The sequence below is a fragment of the Engystomops pustulosus genome, chromosome 10 (assembly GCF_040894005.1).
Source record: "Engystomops pustulosus chromosome 10, aEngPut4.maternal, whole genome shotgun sequence".
NCBI classification, from domain to species: Eukaryota; Metazoa; Chordata; class Amphibia; order Anura; family Leptodactylidae; genus Engystomops; species Engystomops pustulosus.
The window spans coordinates 57210584-57225337 of record NC_092420.1 but is presented as its reverse complement, the minus strand read 5'-3'; positions in this window follow the sequence as shown (position 1 = coordinate 57225337).

Genomic DNA, 14754 nt, shown 5'->3' with positions numbered 1-14754 from the left:
TCGTTGAGCCATTATGAGAAGTGTTATATCACAGAGGCAGCACCTGCCATTAAGTCATCTTTTGTTAATAGGTTCATTACAATATTATATAGTACCAAGATGTTCCACAATGCTGTACTATCATGGTTTTCCTAAATTATATGATCACTGATATCAGAATATCATTAACCCATCTCCCTCAAACACTAGATAAACCCATAGGGATAGAGTTAACCAGGCATGCTGATCCAAGGCAATGCTCTCGCTTAGCATTACATTGCTCTGCCTGTTGCTTCCATGTACCAAAATTTAGCCCCCCATGGGTCCATGTATAATTAAGCTGTCTGAACCTCAGTCAATGCTAATGTCACCCAGGCTTTATTAAGATGTGTATGAAAGTACCAAAGGCCCACTAGATTCTCTTCCTGCCTACAAGCACAATCCATTTCCTCACTATACATTGCTACCGAACCTTAGATACTTAAAGGGGTTCTCCAATATCTACAAATAATTGATCACATGACCATGGATAGATTTCTATTCACTGAAAGTAAACGTAGAATCTTTCTATAGAAAGATAACAATCAGAGTTCTAAAAAACCATGAGCAATGGATACATAAAGTGTATTGGAAAATTGCATAACTTTTCCTTATGTAAACAATATCAAATATTTGCAGAAAGTGGACAACCTCTTTAAGCTTAACATATTTAACATTGGCAACAGCTAATGGCAACATCATTTGAGTTGAATGTGCAAACAACAAAATCACAAAAAAATCCTCAATGGAAATAAAATGTATTAACCAATGGAGGCACAAATTTGGAGTCACCAACAAGACACTCATTATTGTGTGTTTGCCACATTTGCCTCTGAACATCACATGTTGTGAAAACAACTTGTAATAAATCATTCTTAATTTGTTTTGCTGGTTTAAAAATTGTAAAAATTTCCCAGACAATAAATATTTGCTTTTAATATAGTTCTGAGAGAAACAAGGCTTATACTCAATGTTTTTTTTAGAAACACTTTTTTTCCACCTATAACCTGAATGGGGGAGGATTTGGTTCCATCCATGTATGTGTAAAAGGTGTTGTTGGCTAGTATCTGAGCGAGATGCTTGTGCAATGAGAAATGCGACAAACATTGATTGCTTTTTCCAATATGTCTTTTCTGTAAAAAAAATGACATTTTACAGTCATGATTTTTTTTTTCTGTTTATCTTCTATTGCTTATAAAGTGGCAGCAAACTCTGCAACACTGTTCACATATTATAGTTGCTTAGAGATAAGAAAAAGTAGACACACGTGAGATACACAAGGCGTTTGCCAATCCCATAAACACTATCCAAATTCTGTAGTGGGATTAGACACAAGACTTCCATAGATATTCATTAATTATTCTTCTAGTAAAGGTTGTTGTGACCTTAGACAAATTTGTATTTTACGGCAAAAAGTTTACTTTGGAGAAACATTCCAGATTTATCAAAAGTGGAACAATCTGAGTCCCTTGATTGTCAATATTCTTGTATCGTCGAAGGTAGCCAGGGATAAAGAAAATTGCATTATCTTCTAAAAGAATCAGCTACACGCTTGAGAAGAATATACAACTTTTCATACTTTTACACTTAGAGGGACATTAATCATACTCCATAACTCGTGTTCCAGCATATGATGAACGCCCTCTGGTACTGATGGAAGCATCGAGAGGCTCAGGCTTTATGAAAGTTTACTGGCTGAGCAGGTGCACAGGTGGGGGGTAGGAATGCCCCATGCTGGCCGACTCCACTGCCATATGCAACTCCCCCATATACTCCCCACCTACTTGGCATGGTGGTGGAAAGGAGGAAATCATTGAACTTACTGGCCTTGTGACCATCCTTGTTAGATGTATGGGTATCCAGTTCCTAACTTCACCAGTGATTTTTTTGGAGGGCCAGAGCACCTACAACTAAGTGTACTACCACACACACACACACACACACTACAAAAGGTACAGCAAAATGGGAGGGATATATCACCACGTTGTTTGGTTTTTTTTACTACTGTTTGAGAACTGTTTGAGCTGCTACGGGGCCAGAGCTAATTGGGGGCATGGGATGGACTGAGTCAAAATTATCAACGCTCCTCTCTCTGGCCCATCCCTCCTAGGGGCGCAGAGGCAGAGCAACCAGGCTCGTCTACACACTTAATCTGCAGTCCACTCGCATGCCCACCCGCTTCCCGCTGCCATTCAACATCACAGCCACCTCCCCACCCCCACAGCCACCTGCCCACAGCCGCCTCTGCGCCCACCTCCCCGACCACACAGCCACCCGCCCGCAGCCACAGACGCCTCCCCACTGGCGGCCAAAGCCACCTCCTCTACCCCACAGCCACCCGCCTTTCTGACCACGCAACCATCTGTACACGGCCACAGCCGCCTCCCTGTCCGCAGCCACAGCTGGCTGCTCGCCCACGGCCATAGCCACCTGCCCGGTCGCACAATGCCAAAGCCAGCCGCGTGGGCTGCTGACACCTACATGCCTATAGACGCAGCCACCTACATGACCCAGCCACCTGTATGCCAAAAATGCAAGTATAACCTTATATATGTATGCATAGTTATGTGAGTAAATGTTGTATGTGTGTATATGCTGCGTGTGTGTATTTGCTGTATGTGTATATACTGTAGTGTGTTTAAGCTGTATGCATGTGTGTCTATATGCTGTATATACTGTATGCCTGTCTGTTTATGCTGTATGCATTTGTGTATATGCTGAATATACTGCATGCATGCATGTATTTGTTATATGTATGTGTGTGTATATGCTGTATGCATGTGTGTTTATCCTGCATATACTGTATTCATTTGTGTGAATATGCTGAATATACTGTATGTATGTGTGTATTTACTGTATGTGGTGTATATACTGTATGCATGTGTGTATGTGCTGCATATACTGTATGTATGTGTGTATATACTGTGTGTATACAGTATACTGTATGTGTGTATACGGTTTAGTGTAGATTTGTACCGTGTTAGCCATGGAGAGCAGAAGAAGAGTGAAGAAAAACGTATTGCCTGATTTCTTCACTCTTCTTCTGTATACGCTTTATGTAGGTATGTAGATGTATGTATATATAAGGTGTGTATGTATACGTTGTATGTGTGTGTATATATGATGTATACGTTGTATGTGTGTGTATATATGATGTATATGTTGTATGTATGTGTGTGTATATGCTATATGTATATGAAGTATGTGTGTATATAGTGTTTTTATACTACATGTATGTGTATACACAGTGGTTGTATGCTGTATGTAAAAATATATGATGCATATATCCAGTATGTATGCAAATTTGATTTATATAAAGTGTGTGTTTAAATGTATGAATGTGTACATACTGTAAGTGTACAAATACTGTATAAGTTTGTTTATACTGTATTTATTAGTTTATAAATGTGTAGATGAGCATATAAATATGTTCGTATTAGTGTATACATGTATGTATGTGTGTACAAGTATATAAAAGTGAATGCAGAATGTTATGTGTATGTATTTAACTGTATAAATGTGTGTGTATATATGAGTGTGTAAAAGTGTGTGATTGTATATAAGTGTGTGTACAAATATGTATAAATATTTTTTAAGGTGAGGGGGGGCCCCATGCAGAAATCTGCAATGGGGCCCTGCTTCTCCTAGTTATGCCCCTGACTTTCATTATGCCCTGTTCAAACATTTGGAAGTTCAGGTTCTTGGAGTTGGACCCCTGTCAATCTGAGGATGACACTCACATATAGATGCACCCTTCCCAACCTGTGCTTACTGTGTTACAGACTGCCACTATGCTACACAAAATACCTAGACCATTATAGAAACAGCTGGCACAAGTAAGCGTGGTAGTTACATAGGTAGTTAATTTAATTTATGTTACTACCGTGCTTACTAGTGCCGGCTTTTTCAATATCAATCTGCTTTAACCTTGCCCTAAGGGAGGTGCCGATTTTAGAATTCACAGCACACGGCTGTGATGCAAATTTTTTTAATATCATTTCAACCAATCCGTTACAACTAGATCATATCATATTTAGAACCATTTATTTATACTGTCATTTATGAATAGCAGTGAAAAATGGTTGATAAATGGGTGGTGCCAAATGGACATTCTTGTGACAGACGCTATATAGTATAAGAAAAATTCACAGAAAACCCTTAAAAGGACGTAGACCAACTTTTACATAGAATCATAGTATATAAGGCTGAAAAAAGATGCAAGTCCTTCAAGTCCAACCATTAAGAATTAATGTTTTTCCCCAAAACTTTTGATATTTTTTCTCTCCAGAAAGGCATCCAGGCCTCTCTTGAACACGAATACATAGAGTCCGCCATAACAACCTCCTGCGGCAGAGAGTTCCATAGTCTCACTTACAGTAAAGAACCTTTGTCTATGGTGATGGTAGAATCGCCTCTCCTCTAGGCGTAGAGGATGCCCCCTTGTCCTGGTCACAGGCCTAGGTATAAAAAGATCTTTATTAGTTTCAAATATTGTATAAAATGCTTTTCTAAAAGTAACATAATGTCATGCTAAGTTTACACAATATGCCATATGCTAGTGATCAGACTTGTGGCTTTGTGGACCACCCTGCAAGGATGGGGGATACGAAATGTAGTCTTGCAAATCTTTTGTTAGGATGTTTTGATATTTTGTTGAATTTAAAAAACTGGAGTTCTTAAGCAAACGGGAGAGCAGAGAAGTGTGGACACAACAGTATAACAAAAGATGTTTTAAGCATAGAAACAAAATAGATTTTTTTCTTTTATTCCCTCCTATACCTACAAACACTCACGTCTCCACAGACGTCCAGACAAACCTTTTTCTTCTGCAAAGAAAGGTGAAAGAAAAAAGTACAGGCTTCCTTCTAAAAGAAAACCAATATGTGAAATTTGTTCTCTGAGAAAAGGGAAACAATCTTAGCGCGTCACATAGAGTCCGGCTTCTTTAGAATACGGTTCTGTTCATTCAATAGTGAATACAGCTTCACACTGCGCTGGGGTTTTCTGATTGTCGCATGGATTGCTCGGGCCATGAACATAATACTACTATTTATAGCTTGTTTCAGGAAGATGCTATTGAAATACATTTACAGTACTTAGGATTACACCCCATGATTGTACACACTAAACACTCTTTTTTTAATAGGTTGCACAAAACTGCATAAAATCAAGAAAATTTATCTAATATAAAGAAGATACAGCAGTGATTTGGTACAAAATGACCTTTCCACAGAATCAGCTCTTGTCGATCACACATTGTGGGGCACATTTACTTACCCGTCCGAGTCGCGATCCCTGATCCGGACTCTCCGTCGATGATGCACTGTGCCGCGATCTACGTAGATCCTGCGCCCGATATCCTGCATGTGTCGCTTCACCTTCTTCTTCCCGGTGAATGTAAGTGCTTGGCTTGCAACACAAATTTAAATGTTAAATCCGATGCTTAATCCGAATCTGTCAGATTATCCGGCGGCCCTCCCCCTCCGATTTGTGTCACGTGAAAGCCGGTGCAATTGCGACACAATCCAATAATGTGCGACGCGATCCCTGAAAAGTCAGGAAACCCAATGGAAAAGCGGCTGCGGGACCCTTAGTAAATAAGCCCCAGTATGTCATCCATAGGTTAAAGTTGTATGGAGGGGGCTTATGGGCTGAGCTCTATTTATAGAGGGAAGGTATTTGCAGTATTTTACAGCAGATTCTACTGATAACTTCCACAATCCATTCTGGCACTGATCGTGGCAGTGAAACAAATAGCTGCCTCAGTCAAAACCAGCACCTTAACAGCAATTGTACACAGTCGCCACCATATTGTTACCGATCTGCTTCATTGTGATGTCATCGCTGATGGTAGCTTCTGAAGGAAGAATAGTACTTTTCCAGTATATTGCATAAGCAATCAGACCCCCTATGGCTCACCCCTATAGATCACCTCCCTTTCCCTAGATACATGTACAGGCAGTCCCCGGGTTACATACAAGATACGGTGTGTAGGTTTGTTCTTAAGTTGAGTTTGTATGTAAGTCGGAACTGTATATTTTATCATTGTAATACCAGCCAGAACGTTTTTGGTCTCTGTGACAATTGGATTTTAAAAATGTTGGGTTGTCATAAGAATCAATATTAACACTAAAGCTTTATCACAGACACATTTGATAACTGTTATAGCTGTTTATTGTAGCCTAGGACTAAAGTACAATAAATTACCAATATCCAGAGGTCCGTTTGTAACTAGGGGTCGTATGTAAGTCGAGTGTTCTTAAGTAGGGGACCGCCTGTATACTGTAAATGTGTGATCTGGACTTCACAGTGAAAGACATAGAAGCAAATACCACTAGAAAACGACAGCTATGTTTTTTTGTCAGTTAAAACATTTGGAAATTATTTCCACACATACACAGCTGACACCTGCCTCTAGCTGCTGCAGTTGGTTCAACTGCAGCAACTGAGGCCCCTCCACACTTGCGTTGCAGATCACATTAGAGTTTGATCAGGGTGTGATCAGGGTTTGGTCAGTGAAAAACTGACATTTTGCATCAGAGTTCAATCAGTTTTCAGTCAGAGTTTGTTCAGTGTCTCAGTTTTTCATGTGCATTTTCCATGTAATTTCAATGCGTTTTTCACGCACAGATAATGCGCTTGAAATGACTCAGGACTGAGCTCTATCTTTTCTATGGCGTGAAAAAAAATGCAAGTCTGAAAAAGGCCATTGAACGCAAGTGTGAAAGGGGCCTAACAGTGCTGCCTTTTGGCTTTGTCATTTATGTCATCTTGCTGTCATAGAATATTATGAAGACTCACTGTAAGTCTATGGTAGAACTTTGTCATTGTTTTTGTGCTGAAATTTAACTGACCCTGACTGCCTAAATTATTTCTTAAGACTATGGGGAACATTTACTTACCCGGTCCTGTCGCGATCCCCGAGTTGCATTTCTGACAAGGATGAAGTCCGGCGCGATTCACTAAGATCGTGCGCCCCAGAGATCCTGCACGTGTCGCTTCCTCGCTGAGGTCTGCAGGAGTTCACCTTCTTCTTCCCGTTGTATGTGACTGCATGTCTTGCGACACAATTTCAATGTTAAATTCTGCACTTAGTCCGAATCAGTCGGCTACGCCTCCCGATTTGTGTCGCATAAAGTTGGTGCGATTGTGCCAAAATCCGATTGTTTGCGCCAAAAACCCCTGTTAAATGTGTTGCAAATCGGAAATAGTTGGGAATGCAGTGTGTGAACCCTTAGTAAATGTGCCCCTATGTCTTACCATTTCTTCCAGAGTGCAGCAACATATGGTGACACCTCAACAGTGCCTGGTGGACAACAGCATAGCTTTGGGGTCACTCCATCAGGACACTGCATATGTAGGTTTCATCCATGTAACATTTGCACCCATGACTCTTCCAGTGTAACATAAATACTTCTTTGCTGCACATCTTTCATTTGTGGTGCTACACAGCCAACAATTTAGGTGGAAACTTATTCACTGGGCCTGTAACAAGTTGAAATGAATAAATTTAGTGCTGAGGGAGATAATCATATTTCACCAAACCTATTGCTTAGATAATACGGAAGCTAACTGCATACAGTCCTGCAGCGCACTACCTGTAATAGGCTTCACTGAGATACTTACAATGGCATACAATGATGAGATAAATATGACTCTGTGCTATGAAACTTATACACAGTTTTCAATGGTTTAATACTATGCATGAGCAATATTCTGAATGTTCTGTTATCAGAGACTCATTTTTTAGAAATGTTTCAACATTGTAACGTGCTTTGAAGAAATGTTTATGTGAAATCCAGCAAATACAAGACTGTGACAAATGTGACCAGCAAATGCTAATTAGCTAAGTGGACAGGAGATGGATGGCACCATCAGCACTACTGGGCATCTCCTGGAAGGAGCTAATTGGTTCTATAGAGCTTGTATCAGGCAATAAAATCACAAGAGAAATTGTAAGTTTATGTATGTTTTGTTGTAGATGCTACTTGTTACTTACACATTTTCTCATCCCAAAAATGAACATTGTTTTTAGTTTACTAAGTTCAATATCTGCAGGAAATCTTATGTGATTGATAAGTTTCAATCATTCTCTAAATCTTTCATTGGAAAAATATTTTAAGATGAATGTCAGTTTAACAATAACCTTAACTTTTTCGGATATTAGCTATATGCTTTCTGTAGGTATGACAGTGCCGGGGCCATACTGGGCATTTACAGTGTTACCCAACTCCTTTCTTGCGTTACTAGAATAGTTGAGCTTTACTTAAAAGGAACCTGTCAACAGATATTTACCCTATTAAAGTGACCCTCCACCAGTATGTTGTGAAGCAGATTTACATCTTCCATACTATGGTTTCTCATAGGGCCTACTGTTGTGGCACCATCCAATAGATTAACTTTAAAGAGAGATATAAATTGGTTGTTTAGTCATGGAGGAGAAGAGTTTAGCACGGAAGTCAAGTTCTCACTCACTCTATTTTGTTATTTGTCAAACAACAGATCTCGAAAGAACTAGTAAGTAATATGCCTGGACCCAGAGCCATCAATAACAGTGAAGAGGTCATTCTTGGGCGAGAAGAACTTGATTTCAATGGTAAACTCTCTGCTTCCATGATTTTGTATAACCAATTACATCTTGCTTCAATAAATTTTCCCAGATGATGCCACCATCACGATGGTCCATAAAAGAAACACGGTAGGAAAGAAGATCTGGAAGATGTTAACCTAATTTACATCCTATTGGTAGAATGCACAAATTTCAATAATCTGACACACCGGCATGGCCAGTGTGTGCTCCCACAGCAACCAATAGTCACAGTGCTCCACCAGCAGCCACAATAACCCCACAGTGCCAAATTATGCATCAAAAGAGATTCTCTGCAGCCACAGAGCCCTCCCAGCAGCCACAGTGACCCCACAGTGCCCCCCCCCCCAGCAGTACTTGCCTCCCCTGTCTGCCTGTGGAAAAAAACCATTTACTCACCTTTTCTAACTCTAAAACAGTGGCAGTAGTCTTTTTCTCTGGTCCAGTGTGCACCCACTTTTTTGCCAGCTCTGAAGCCAGTACACATCATGATATCATCACATCATGTGTGCTGGCTTCAAAGCCTGCGTGTACAACTAGCACACATGGGAGAACAAAGAAGACAATGAGTGTTGCTTCAGAGGAGCGAGGAAAAGTTGAGTTTTGGAGTAGCTTGTACATATGCTGTGCTCCCGACTAGCGCGCTATAGGGGTGACATATAGTCATAGCCGAGCCAGATAACAAAGTAGTCAGCAGGTCTGCAGGTTTTGACACCCGTACCTTAGAGTGTGGAATTGCACCTTAATATTAACCTACTGTGTATTACAGAGGAATATTATTGACTGCCTTTGAAATAGACAAAGAAACCACATTCCATATTTTTATCAAACACATTGCACAGCTCTGAACTTGACTTGTTTGTGGATGAGAGTCTACAGCTTTGTCCTTTCTAATGTTAATACTTCCTCATCATAAATACTTAGACAAGCAGAGTTATTTGATATTCAGGATAATATAGACTTAGCATAAGTCAAATTGATCTGTCAATGTGTCCTATAAGCAGTTACCTCTTCCATCGCTAAACGACGACCAGACACAAGTGAGGATGGGGTTAAGACAAAAAATATAGAAATAACAGGTTCTTAGCCTAATAACATTAGTAGACAGCACATTGGAGATTTTTTCTTCAGACTTCAAGACTCCACATTGAAGGCCCTCAGCTCTTCAGGTAAAAGGCAATATAAATATTTCAGAATACACACACAAGATTGTACATGAATGGTCTCAAAGGAATACATATGATGTGCCTAGCATTAGTCAATTCTCATGGTATTATATCTGCTTAATCTCTAGGGAAACTAATTAATATATAAGTCATAAATCTTGAGAGTGTAATCAACAAATTAGTCAAGTTGTATGTGTAGTAAATACAACTTTTATTACTAAATCATTTGCTTTTGCTGAACTTTTGCAAGAATAAGAAAAACTCTTATTTAGAGTCTACTATAATATGAAATAAATTACAGTTATTATTACTGAGAAGCATTTGGGCAACTTGAAGAATGCTTAAAATATGTCCCGAATGTTCTATTGTTCTATTTTTAATGGTATTTTATTTATTTTTGTATAGAAAAAAATGGGATGTCTTCTGCATGTTTTCACATGCATTGCTGGTTGCATGGCAGATTCTAGCCTTTTTTGCTTCCCAAGGCGAAAATTAAAATGACACCCTTCCCCCAATATCATCACCCCCTTCATAATTGGCCCACTGAATTTACAAACAAAAAAAGAAGGTACATCCTGATTAGAAAATGTGGATAACATTTCCAGACAACATCACCAGATAATTGACACTACTGATACTACACAAGTAGTCAGTCAGTGACAGACATTAGTGGCGTCTTGTACCTTACATGTGATGACTCGCTCCATCAGGAAAAGGACTTCATTATGACTTTTCCCGGTAAAGACTTTTCACTTAAAATTCACAGCCAAATATGTTCAGCTTTATGCAGCACATCTCCACACTGCGCCCCTAAAAATACCACAGTTATAGTGTAATGTCACCTGGATAATAATGTCCCACACATGTGTTTTGGCCTTTAACATTAGTAATAATTATTTATAATGCAAAACAAAATTACAAACAAACATTACTCCATATACAACTACTATAGTTTCCGTATATACAGCCCCCTTAAGTAGAAATAGCCCCCCTTGTTTTATTATTATATAGCTTAATGATCTACAGCCCCCCCATAGATTTATTGAAAAGCCCCCTTTGGTTTAATCAGATCCAGAAGTATTATTATACAGCACTCCCATAGTTATAGTAGATACAACCCACATAGTAGATACAACCCTCACATTTAATGATATACAGCCATAGTATATATATATTTGTGGAATTTATTCCCATCTTCCTACTGGATCTCTAGAGCTCAGCCACAGTGATCTAGGGGTTCTTCTTTAACTCTCTCACCAAGACCCACAATTGCTTAGTTTGGCTGGACGTCCAAGTTGAGTATGAGTTGTGGCCATCCCATACTTCTTACATTTAAGGATTAGGAAGGCCACTGTGCTCTTAGGAACCGTGAGTGCTGCAGATTTGCCTTGCCACAATTTTGTCTCTAAGCTCCTTGGGCAGTTCCTTAGATCTTCATTGTGCCTCAAGGCAGATGTGGTCCTTGCTGGTTGCTCTCTCCTGTTCGGCATGTAATCCATCAGAGAGTTTGAACTATAGCATTTCTCTTTGCCCTCTTGAGTGCTAACAAAAAGTCATGCTAGAACATGGCTCTCGTAAACAAAGTTCTTTTCCGAAATGGGTAACAAATAAAACATGTGCAAATTTACACTGAAACTGTGTCTTTCATACGTTGTATGAAACCACTAATATAAAATCTTTTCTAAATTGTGACACAGATTATGAAGCTTATGTCATAGAGTGCACTACCTTTGATATCAAATATGTAGAATCAGCAAACACTTGTTAGATATTGAGAAGAAATCCACAGTCATATTGGGTGCATCCTGATCTAAATACAAGGCATTCACAGGATATGAACTATAGTGAAGATATAATTACGGTATATTGAAGTCATTCATTTATTTACATGTCTGGTTGATTTGTGACCCTAAACCAACTACAGATCCTTATGGACTTGTGGTTTAGGGTCCCAAATAAACCTGTATGAGGACTGTTTAGGACCGATTTTTTAATATGATGCATTAAAAGGGTTTTCCCACAAACAAATCCACAGGATACGGTCTAACTTGCTAAATTGGTGGGGGTCTCAGTCAGGGGAACCCCACAGATCAGGAAAACTGTGATCCAATGGGATTCAATGTACGCCAGTCGGACCCTTCACTGTTCCACAAGATGACCATATCAACCAATTGCATATAGTCTGACTGTCCCATTCATCTCTATTGAGGTAATGAAGATTTCCTAGCACCCACAGGAAAGGTCATATCTTATTTGGTGGGAAAACCCCTTTAAATAAAGGAAGATTTTATGGCAATATAGTATGCTCTTATTTCTCATGAATCATAATGCTAATTTATGTTGAATTACTATTATTGGGTAGAAATTTATGAATTCAAGATTTTATTTTTAGAAAAATTACATGAAAATAATTATGTGAAAATCAGTACAGTGCAGAACACTAAATGAAGACTTCTAGTTTTCACAATATTGCATGAAAAGTATTGCTAAGACATACAGTTGAAAGGAAAAGAAAGCCTCTGAACTCTTACAGAAAACCTAATGTAAAATTAAGAAAATCAAAAAAGCAGGGCTTCATTCTACTGAAACATCATAGAACTGAGAGACATTGTTGCCATAACACCTAAAGTCATTGAGAGTTATGGAAAAAGCATAAATCAATGAATAAAAGATGGAAGAACAGCGTAGATCTCTGTGAGAACTACGTTGTTTCCGTTAAGCCTGAATACCACTGACAGTCTGGATTAGACTATCAGCAGGACGTGCAGCTGCACTATGTGATCTTGAGAGTTATTTTTAGAGAACCGCTGTAAATATTCCTTAAATGTCTATTTTATTAAATGTGCACCAAAATTCTGGTGCAAAGTAAGATAGACCATAGTCGTTATATGCACAAAATTTATCATCCAATCTCAATGTCTGTTTAAATCTGTTGCATTTTCAACTGGATTACTGTTTATACTGGTGTATAAGATGAGTTTTTCAGCACAAAAAATGTGCTGAAAAACCTCACCCCGGCTTTTACACGAGTCAATAAAAAAATAAACTTACATACTCACTTTCCAGCACCCCCAATGCTCGGCTCACTGATGCTTGGCGCGGCTCCTTTTCTGTCTTCTCCGCGATGCTCTGGTCCGCGCGGCTCAACTACTGTCTGCTGTAACAGCCGGCAGAGACGTGCACTCTGCTGGACGGCTTATTCTATGACATCATTAGCGGCCGCATCATAGTGTGACCACGGCCGCGGGGACCACAGCATCACAGAGAAGACAGAAGCGGAGCCGCGCCAAGCATGGGGGAGCTGTGCCGAACATCAGGGAGCAGCAGTGAAAATCGGGACCACCTGAAGGTGAGTATGTAAGTTTATTTTTTTAAGTGCTGGACAAACTGGGGGCTGGCTGGCTGGCTACTAAATGTGGCTGGCTGGCTACTAAATGTGGCTGGCTACCAAAGGTGGCTCGCTTATAAAGGTGTCTGGCTAATAAAGGGGTCTGGCTGGCTACTAAAGGGTGCTGGCTGTCTGCATACTAAAGGGGATGGGTGTATACTAAAGGGGGCTGTCTGGCTATATACTTAAGGGGGTAGCTGTATACAACTGGGGGCATGCTGACTATTTACTGGGAGGCTGTGACCAATGCATTTCCCACCTTTGGCTTATACTCGAGTTTTTCCAGTTTTTGGTGGTAAAATTAGGGGCCTCAGCTTATACTCGGTCGGCTTATACTCGAGTATGTACATAATTTTAATGTTGTTGTGCACTTAATTTTTGTTACTTCTTTGTTTATCTCAAATCCCATGAGGTATGGTAACCCCATTCAAGAGTTTGATTGTGACAGTAGCACAGAATCCATCCTCTTATTAGGTTTCAGCCATCACAGAGTTGTGCCTAGTGTTGCCTTTTTGTTCCTAATCTCAAAATATTGTCAAGTTTAATAAATTTGTCCCTTCATGGTGCGGTAGCGGGTGTATGAAGAGGGCTCAGAGGCACTCTTCATACACATGGGGTGTTTGCTGCATAATACAGCAAACACCTACTGCTAACACCCGCGCAGCCATCTCATCACTCCCCTTGATGTCAGTCGTCATGACAGCCAGGGGTCTTTGCAAGACCACAGGACTTGTCATTTTTGAAGATCTGTTTCAAAGTGCTAGTGGCAGATCATGTGCAAAATCCCCATTCACTACTATACTGTAGTGCGGCAGAGTATGGTAGGAATATGATAACCTAAAGTACCATAGGGAGTATAAAAAATAGTTAAAAATGTTTTAAAAAAGTTTTAAAAAATAAAAGTTCAAATCACCTCCCTTTCCTTAGAACTGACATAAAAATAAGCAATAAAAATCATAGACATGTTAGGTATTATCGCATAGAAGCAGTGAAAGAATTTGTGGATTGATCTTAGAGTGACTATGCCACCTCCACGCCATACAGGGGTGCGGTAGCCGGCGGAGTGGGTGGGCAGGAGGCGTTTCCGCTTATGCAGGTGGCATGGCCACTATCACTGCGTATGATAGTTCTCCCCATGTATGTCTAGCAACCAGCTAAAGCATGTGTGACCCTAAAGCTTATCAAGGTAAATAAGCTTCACAGTAAGACAAGGTCTTCTCTCATCTCATCTGAAATAAGTCATACTTGCTGGTATCATTGTGATAAATTCTACTTTAAAATGATATTATTACATCTTTCCTGTTCCAAATGAAATATTTCTCACTTTACTCAGCAGTTCTGATGTAAGTGAAACCACGCTGACTAATGATTTTCGTCTTGATGCAAAAAATGTTAATTAACAATATTAATTAATATTTTCCATCTTTTGCAAAAACTGACCTTGGAACTCTCATTGAAAACACATACAACCTCGTCGTCTCCAGTCGCAAAGGGGTTAAAAAAACAACAGCACTTAACAAACAGGGTTCATGCCATTGTACTGAGGTGCAGAATTTCCTTGACTAGCTGGGACCGGGTAATGATTCTTCTGACAT